Below are 10,178 nucleotides of genomic sequence, written 5' to 3' on the forward strand. Positions count from 1 at the left end.
TTTCCCACTTTCCTTTCCTTGTGGCCCCTCCCTACATCACTCTGACTTCTTGCTTCTGCTGCCAGAGCTCTCACCACTGCAGTCAAATCTCCATCTCCCTCCTTCTTACAAAAACCCTGGCGATGAGATTGGGCTCACCAGATAACCCAGGAGCATACCCCATCTCCAGATCACTCCCTCTCACCTGTAAAGTTCCTTTCGCCATGTAAAGGAACATGCATATTCACAGGATTTTGAAGCTGAGCATATTTGAAGGCTAGAGTTCAGTTTACCATAGACCCCAAAGCATTACAGCCTAGTGCCAGCTCTTTTGGTTCCCACATGGCCTGCTTTATCCCTGGATGCAGGGCGCCATAGCAATGGCTGGAGAGGAGCAGGCTCCGTGGTGGTCATTTAACATGTGCCAGGCACAAGGGATGTGACAACAAGAGGAACTAACAGGAACTTCATGGGGCTTGTGTACCACCCATGGAGCTGATAGTGATTATACAAACCATTGTGTCACAGACATCCAGGTAGTTACAAGGAACAGGGTTAAACAGAGATGCCTTGGGTTGCTCCTGTTTTGGACAAGGTGGGGGCAGAGTCTGGGAAGACCTCTTGGGGGAGGTGTCCTTTCAACAGAGACATAAATGAGGGCAGACGACACAGGGAGGACTGAAAGGGAGTGTGCCACGGTGGAACAGCCAGAGCAAAGTCTTCACGGAGAAAATGAGCTTGGCACATTTGAGGGGCAGCCACAACAAGGTCCCCAAAACAGCTTCTCCCCTCTGATGGCCCTTGTGATCTAGCCCAAGTTCTGGCTCTGGGAACCGAATTTGCTCTCCGCCATGAGCCCCTGCACTGCCACTATCCATGGCCCAGCACACTCCGTTCCTTGCAGCTCCCAGCCTGAGCTGGGACTGCCTCTATCTGAACCACCCACCTTGGTGGGCAGGGCTAGATCATCCCCACCACACACCCCACTCCAGGCAACCCCTCAATACCTAGCCTTCCCATCTGCTGCTGCTGGGAAACAGGGATAAATGTCTCTACTGGTTGGAGAAGCACAGGTGAGCCTGGGTGGACAGGTGGGCTCCTCCCCACCCGACAGCACCTGCCTTCACACCTGAGTGCACAAGCTTTAGGGAGGTGGTAGGACTGGGGGTGCATACACAGCACTGGCTCCCAAACCCTTCTCTCTGCTGCTTCCCAAAACCAAATCTTCAGGAACACGGATCCGTAGCTCTGGAGACATCATGCTCTGCCACAAAGAAAGGCATTAGGAGGCATTCACTTTGTTCTTCCATCTCTGCAACCAGCAACCACGAGGTTGGGCACGGGTTCTGGAAAGACAATTCCTAAAATCACTCTGCCTCACTTCCTTCCCCTTCTGGACTGTTTCTTTGCCAGGGTGACATATTTCCAAGATGTATTCAACAGGAACAGAAAATCTGCATATATATCATTACACACACAAATATGTGGATATGCATTCAACAGAGAGTAAGAAAATGTCCCCACATGACTTAATTCTTTTTTCATTTCTATTACTCGTTCTATCACTGTGATAATTAATGTCACAGGTAAATAGCAGAGTAACTTTCAGGTAATTGCCAGTCATGATTTATATTCTCTGTGGGAATAAAAACCTGTCTGTATCTATCATAAGTCGCCTCTCCAGGGTTTCCCAAGGCCACAGTCAAATGTTGGCCCAGCTAAGTCTCCTTCTGAAGTCTCTGGGGAAGAATCTGCTGGCAAACTTTCTTAGGTTGTTGGAGGACCTCATCCAGTTCCTTGCCTCTGGGGAACCAAGGATCCCTGTTTTCCTGCTACTTGTCAGCCAGGAGCTGGTCTCAGCTTTCAGAAGTCACCGCGCTGCGGCAGCAGCCCCAAGGATAGCTGACTGCTGACAGTGCCCTCATCCGGGCCACTGGAGGCTGCTGTCTTCCCTTTCCCTTTTCCTTTTCTTTTATTATTTATTTATTTATTTTAATTTTTTTTTTTTTTTTTTTTTTTTTTTGAGACAGAGACTTGCTCTTTCACCCAGGCTGGAGTGCAATAGTACAATCGTGGTTCACTGCAACCTCTGCCTCCTGGGTTCCAGCGATTCTCCTGCCTCAGCCTCCTGAGTAGCTGGGACTACAGGCACATGCCATCACACCTGGATCATTTTGCACTTTAGTAGAGACAGGGTTTCACCATATTGGCCAGGCTGGTCTCGAGTTTCTGACCTCGTGATCCACCCACCTCGAACTCCCAAAGTGCTGGGATTACAGGCATGAGCCACCGCACCCGGCTTCTCTTTTCTTTTTCTGCCTTGTACCACCAGCCAGAGAACGTTTTCAGCTTTTTGGGAGACACGTGATTAGATTTTGCCTACACAGATAATCCCCCTATATTAAGGCCACTTGTGCCATACAACATAACACAATCGCAGGGTGGAATCTCTGTACATTCTAAAATTCTGGTGGTTGGGACACGGTATTCCCCGAGGGCCTGCCAACCCTCTTAAAAAATTCTCACTTATTGAACTTTTGTATTCTTCTTTTCCTTCCTTTATTTATTGATTTATTTACTTTTGAGATGGAGTTTTGTTCTTATTGCCCAGGCTGGAGTGCAATGGCGCGATCTCGGCTCACTGCAACCTCCGCCTCCCCTGATTCAAGTGATTCTCCTGCCTCAGCCTCCCAAGTAGTGGGATTACAGGCATTCGACACCATGCCTGGCTAATTTTGTATTTTTTTAGTAGAGGCGGGGTTTCTCCATGTTGATCAGGCTGATCTCGAACTCCTGACCTCAGGTGATCCACCCACCTCAGCCTCCCAAAGTGCTGGAATTACAGGTGTGAGCCACCATGCCCAGTCTCTTCCTTTAAACAAACAGACAAACAAAAACAAAAAACTGTATTTTCTGCATTTGAATTCGACTTTAATCTCTATGAAGACAGTAAATACATCATCTTGTTCACTGCTGTATCTTCACACCTAACTCGGTGCTTGGCACATGAAAGATGTTAACAGTATCTGTGAAATGTATGAATAAATGAGCAATAGAATGGCCAGGTGCAGTGGCTCACAACAGTAATCCCAGCACTTTGGGAGGCCAAGGCGGGTGGATCACCTGAGTTCAAGAGTTCGAGACCAGCCTGGCCAACATGATGAAACCTTGTCTCTACTAAAAATACAAAAAATTAGCCAGGCATGGTGGGGGGCGCCTGTAATCCCTACTCAGGAGGCTGAGGCAGGAGAATTGCTTGAACCCGGGAGGCAAAGGTCGCAGTGAGCCAAAGTCACGCCACTGCCCTCCAGCCCAGGTGACAGAGTGAGACTCTGTCTCAAAACAAACAAACAAACAAAGAATGAATGGCAGGGAGAAAGCCCCACTCTAAATGATTCACACAGGGCTGGCCTATAGGTTCTCAATCAGATATGAGATTGACATTTTAAGATTCACAGGACTGATAGATTATATGAAAGCCACAAAACAGTGATGGGACCATGACATGGTTGGGAGACACACAGTCCACAGGGACGATAGGAGGTTTCAAAATACCAAACACTCATGAGCTGCCCACCTGGGCGTGGAACCAGGGACAAGCTCTTTGTTGGAACCATGTACTGTGGATTAGCTTAAGGGTCTTAGGAAAGTTCCTTAACTTCTCTGAGGTTCAGTTTTAACATCTGAAAGTGCAGGCTATAACCTTCCACCCTTAAGGATCTGTTTTAAAAGAGTCATGATGTACCAGGTGCCCCAGACCTGGCAGATAGAAGATGCTCATGAAATGGTTTCCGTATGGATCTGCCAAGTACAATAGAGGCAGCCAAATAAATACTGCTCCCTCTGTTCTTTAGATTCTTGTAATCTACTTGGAGAAACAAGATATAAACACAATGAAACACAACAGAGAAAGCTAAGATTACACACAATTGGCAGACATGGTAGACTGCTTGTGGGCTCCTAAGAATTTGTAAGAAAAAAAATGGTGAAAGTTGGCTCAAGTGATGGAGAAGCTCCCTGGAAGCATGAGACTTTTTATTTTAACTCAAAATTAAAATATTTTCATTGGAAAAAAATACATGAAAATATTGAGAAGCAAAAGTAAAACAAATACTCATAATACTATTACCAAAAGCAAATCATTGTTTAGGCTTGCTATATATGTTTCTACATTGTTTTCTATGACTAAAAAGTAACTAAGAAAAATGACCCATATATATCACTTTTCCCTTCAATGTTGCCCTCAAGCTTTTTATCATATATGTTTATTTTCCCTAAGGATGGATGGCAATTATTAAATAATCTTCTGGCGCTGGCATGTACTGTTGTTAGCAATTCACACTCTTATTAGGAAAGTGATATGGCTTTGTCTGGGTCCCCACCCAAATCTTATCTTGAATTGTAGCTCCATAATTCCCATGTGTTGTGTGAGGGACCCAGTGGGAGGTAACTGAACCATGGGGGCAGGTTTTTCCCATGCTATTCTCGTGACAGTGAATAAGTCTCAAGAGATCTGATGGCTTTTTTTTTTTTTTTTTTTGAGACGGAGTCTCGCTCTGTCGCCCGGGCTGGAGTGCAGTAGCCGGATCTCAGCTCACTGCAAGCTCCGCCTCCCGGGTTTAGGCCATTCTCCTGCCTCAGCCTCCCGAGTAGCTGGGACTACAGGCGCCCGCCAACTCACCCGGCTAGTTTTTTGTATTTTTTTTAGTAGAGACAGGGTTTCACCATGTTAGCCAGGATGGTCTCGATCTCCTGACCTCGTGATCCACCCGTCTCGGCCTCCCAAAGTGCTGGGATTACAGGCTTGAGCCACCGCGCCCGGCCGGATCTGATGGCTTTATAAAGGGCAGTTCCCCTGCACACGCTCTCTAGCCTGCTGCCATGTAAAAAGTGCCTTTGTTTTTCCTTTGCCTTCTGCCATGACTGTGAGGCCTCCCCAGCCACGTAGAACTGTGAGTCCATTAAACCTCTTTCCTTTATAAATTACCCATTCTTGGGTATGTCTTTACTAGCAGTGTGAGAACAGACTAAGACAGAAAGGAACTCCAGGATGAATTGAAGATCCTTGACAGAGTGCAGGGGAAGGGAGCTTAGGAAGCACAAGTTTTACAAGGGTTTACAAAGAAAGACAGGGAGGAATACTGCAAAGACTGATAGACCACATGACAGCTGCAAACCAGCGAATCCAGTGGGAAGGCTGGGTTGGGGGTGAAGCAAATGTAAAGTTCCCACAGAAACCACAGGCTGTGGATCTGGAGAGAAGATTAGGAGCCACCAGGTTTTATTCCCTTGTTTTACCCATGAAGAACCAGGGACACGGAGAAGGAAAGAGAAGGGCCTGGCCCTTCTCAGGTGGGATGCTGATCTGGGTCTTGAGAACAGAATTCTTCTGCTCCACATCGTGTTGTCCTTACAAAAGCCTGGAGGATGTTCCAGGCAACCAAACTGCACCTGGTTAAGGAGGAGAGAGAGAGGTTGGATGGAGCCTCCACATGGATCTCTCAGCTTCCAGTCGCTTTCGCCAAGGCCCTGAGTGAGTGGCCCCTCCCCTCCAGACCCACACCTCACCCTGCGTCAGATTTCCCCCATGTAGTCATGGCCCTTTGACCTCAAGGCCTGACTCCTCTCTGTTCACACCCCCGAGACCACCCCTGCCATCTCTGATCTCTCCTTTCTTGCATGCAGGACATTTTAACACAACAACATACCAATGGCCCTTGTCCTCTTCCCCTGAATCCCTTCAGCCCTTGTGTCTACAAGTCTGGGAGCTTCTAGAAGTCATGGGTCCTCTCTCGACTCGTAGACTTCCCACACAAAACGCAGGGCCTGACATAGGCAAGTGCTCAGTGAATGGTAGGTGGTCTCTAGAAAACTGTACACCTTCTATTACAGTTCTTTAATTAATTACATGGTGGTCTCCTAACCCCCAACCCTCAACCTGACCCGAAATGTTAAGTTCCCTGAAGGAAGGAACTGTTGCTGCTTTACTCACTGTTAAGTGCCTAGAACAATGTGGGTAATTGTTCCGCACTCCTAGTATAGCAGGAGGAGCCACAGACAAAACTCCTCAGACACTGAGTTAAAGAAGGAAGGGATTTATTCGGCCGGAGGCATCAGCAAGACTCCTGTCTCAAGAGCCGAGTTCCCAGAGTGAGCAACTCCTGTCCCTTTTAAGGGCTCACACCTCTAAGGGGGTGCACGTGAGAGGGTCATGATTGATTGAGCAGGCAGGGGTACGTGACTGGGGGCTGCATGCACCGGTAATTAGATCAGAACAAAACAGGATAGGGATTTTCACAGTGCTTTTCTATACAGTGTCCGTAATCTATAGATAACATAACTGATTAGGTCAGTGATCGATCTTTAACTACCAGGCCCAGGGTACGGTGCCGGGCTGTCTGCTTGTGGATTTCATTTCTGCCTTTTAGTTTTTACTTTTTCATTCTTTGGAGGCAAAAACTGGGCATAAGACAATATGAGGGGTGGCCTCCTCCCTTGCTATAAATATGTTGTATGAATGCATGAAACGGATTTTACACCTACCCATTTGACAGTGGCAGAGCACTGGAATTCCAACTAGCTCTTTATGAGTTTAGATTTTGTTTGCCTCAAGTTGATTATACAACTCCACAGGGCAGGGGATATGTGGATCTCCCACAACCTCTAGCAAAACTGCCACGTGTACAGAAGCAGCTTAATATGTGCTAAGAATTTATTTCTATCAAATCATTAAGTGGTTTTTAACCTTCTGAGAGATCTGTCAAAACCATCCCTCACGCACATTTCACAGAGGTGAAAACTTCAGTAGGTTTCCCTAACATGACATTTTGTTTTTTAAAATAATATACATGCTACGATATTTTACTTGATGAAATTGCTTTCAGTTTTGTTGCATTATTCCTTTAAAGAGTAGAACAGATTACTTATAGTAATACTTCATTTATTTCTATACGTTCATGTAGCCACACCGATATCTAGCAAAAATATAAAATAAGGTTTGCAATGTTTCTTGGGTTTTTGGAAACCTGATTCCTCCCATGTGGGGCAAATAACCACAGCTTCCTGAAACATTTGGTCTTGGAAAGTTGGGCCTGGTTCTGCACCTGGGCCCTGGGCGGCCAGCCTGGGTCAGCCCAGCCTGCCTGGATCAGCCATCCTGAGCTGGAACCTCCCACAGCTGCGTCCCACAGGAGGGCCCGGGCAAGCATGGACGCCTCAGCTTCACAGCTTTCAGATAAAGGTGTCTGCTCTGCCTTTGGCTTTAGTTGCCTAAAAGCCCTGTCACCCTGGTTTTCTTTAGAGCACGGGGAGGGAGGGTGGTGCGTTTGAAATGGAGATCTATTCAAAGGGAGTCTGGTCAACCTCCTCCCTCTCCTACCCCAGGCGATTCTCCCCCAACCACCCCCACCAGAGAGATGCTTGGAAAAAGTAAATCCAATCTCCTTCCCTACTCCCCCACCACACATACCCCCACCCCCACCCCATGTGCTTAGAATGAAATGGAGAAGCCCAGGCCTCAGTGTTCCTCAGCTGAAGGCCTATCTATTGAGGCAGGAGAATAAGGCCTGGAGGCAGGGAGCAGAAGGCCGACCCACACTGACTTCCTAGAACTAAAGCAAATGGAAGCACTTCAGCAATGATGGGAATGCAAATGGCTTTGTAACGTCACTTCATCCTCTCCATTTTCATAGACCACACACACCGGGTAACATCCTCTCCATTTAATAGGGCGTGCATTCTGAGTGAAAGACTTTGTAACTTCTCTTCTGTGTCTTCATTTACATAGAGCATACACCAAGGAACCAATGGGAAACCTCTAGAGTCTGGAAACTTCAGAAAATTCTGTAACTGGGGCTCTTGAGCCACTGTGTTCAGGCCGCTCCCACACTGCGGCGTGTACTTTCATTTCAAACAAACCTATGCTTTTGCTTTCCTCCATTTGTGTGTTTTGTCCAATTCTTTGTTCAAGACGCCAAGAACCTGGACACCTTCAAAAGGTAAAACTGTAGTGGGTCCCCCACAATGGGGCTGCAGTTGCCATGGTCTCCTCACCTTGCCTCCAACCAGGTAGACTCACTTCAGGTTCTGGTTCTGAGTTTCCCGCTGCCAACCCTCTGGCTGGAGCCCTCTTCAGGGGTTCTGTTCTCTCCCTGAGGCCAAAGGCCTTCCTCAGGGAGAACTTCACAGCCACCCACTGCACACTAGCCCCACCTCTTTCTCGGTTCCCTACAGGGTTTTCTGTTCTTCAAGGCCCTTAGAGCTGTCTGACTATGGATCTTATATATATATGTGTTTATTATTTGTCTCATCCACCAGAAAAAGGTCCAGGAGGGCAGGAAATTCTGTCACTTCCATGTCCCCAGTGCCCAAGACAGCACCTGTCCCAGAGTAAGAAAGAACTGTTGCCAGGCGTGGTGGCTTATGCCTGTAATCCCAGCACTTTGGGAGGCCAAGGTGGGTGGATCACGAGGTCAGGAGTTCGAGACCAGCCTGGCCAAGATGGTGAAACCCCATCTCTACTAAAAATACAAAATTAGCCAGACGTGGTGGTGGGCGCCTGTAATCCCAGCTACTCAGGAGGCTGAGGCAGGAGAATCTTCTGAACCTGGAAGGCGGAGGTTGCAGTGAGCCTAGATCATGCCACTGCACTCCAGCCTGGGTGACAGAGCGAGACTTCGTCTAAAACAAAGAAAAAGAAAAAGAAAAATTAAGAAAGAACTGTTGTATGACGTAGATTTAATCATTAACCTATGTCTCCTCCTAGGAGTCTTTAACTTCTCAAGAAAAGAAAGCAACATCATAATATGAATAATTCCAGTCACTGGTTAAGTTTCAGATACACTTCCAGACATCATGTGTCTTATTTCTAATGTGCTCCATACCTGGTAGGATGATGATAACATCCTTGTTTTGCAAATATGGAAATGAAGGCTCGGGGTGGTTAAAGAACTTTCCAGAGTTGATCAGCTGGAAGGGTGAGAATCTGATTTCAAATCTAAGTCACTTGTTTTCTAGAGAAGTGCACTGTCATCTCTATTTCAGCCTGAAAAATGACTTAAAAATCTTCCTTTTTAGCACTAAGATGCTCTGATTTCTGAAAAGTTAGTTGTGACTACTGCCTGAGAAATCAAATTCTGGTTTCCTGGCTAATCAGAATCTCCTTCCTACTTGGTCTCACCCCAGGTAGCATTTAAAATAATTCAGCCAAAACGACAGTGCCATTAGCTGATGGCGTGACCCCTCTGAGGCCACTTAATTCCCAAGTCAGGTTCTTCCCTTCTACGGGGTTCCCATGCCCTGGGCTTCCCTATGTTTGAAGTTGAATCAGTTACATCAACATCAACACCTCCTTCCCCCTGTTGATTCCCTTCCTTCTACGATTCCGGGGCATCCCAGGGGTGGCATGACTGCTCATGCCAAGGGATCTTCCCTGTCATTGTCCCACATCATCTTAGCTGGCAACACCTCAATTTATAAACTTTCATTTCACAGAGAAGGAAAATCAGAGGTCAGTTTATTCTGTCTCAGAGCTAGGAAAAAGCTGAGATTTTGAAATCAATCCCTGATTGTAAAATCAATCAAACGGCGTGCAGTGACCAAAGACAACCAGAAGTAACTTCATTAAAATTCACTACGATACTTTCAGGAATATATTATCTGTGAGCAAAGATACATTCCCAAGAACATTCAGCTCAGCACTGTTTATAAGAGTAAGAACTGGCAATAATCAAATGTCCAACACTAGGGGATTGCTTAAACAAATGATGGTAAATCACTTAAACTGTGACATAGGGATGACATTCATGACTATGTAGAGACGTACATGATATATTGTTAAGTTGGAAAAAATAAAACAAAGCAGACTGATAAAGGAGGATCCTCCATTTATCTTTCCAAGAATCCTTGCTGAAGCAATTTTTTTTTGGTAGCTTTCTTGACATTTTCTATGCATTCAAAGATGCTTAGTGTGGTACAGACACAGACACATCCTTTTGAGTAAAATAGAGACAGACTGTCTATATCATCCTATTCTGCAGCATGATTTTTTTTAATGCCTAACAATATATCTTGGGCACCTGTCAATGTTGGTTCATTTAGATCTACCTTATCCTGCTAATGGTCACCTGGTATTCTCTTTGTCTGTACTTTCTTTCTGCTGATATTCTGTGTCCGCCTTATGCCAGATACCATGCTAGGCA

Source organism: Macaca mulatta, chromosome 8, assembly GCF_049350105.2.
Source record: "Macaca mulatta isolate MMU2019108-1 chromosome 8, T2T-MMU8v2.0, whole genome shotgun sequence".
Lineage (NCBI taxonomy): Eukaryota > Metazoa > Chordata > Mammalia > Primates > Cercopithecidae > Macaca > Macaca mulatta.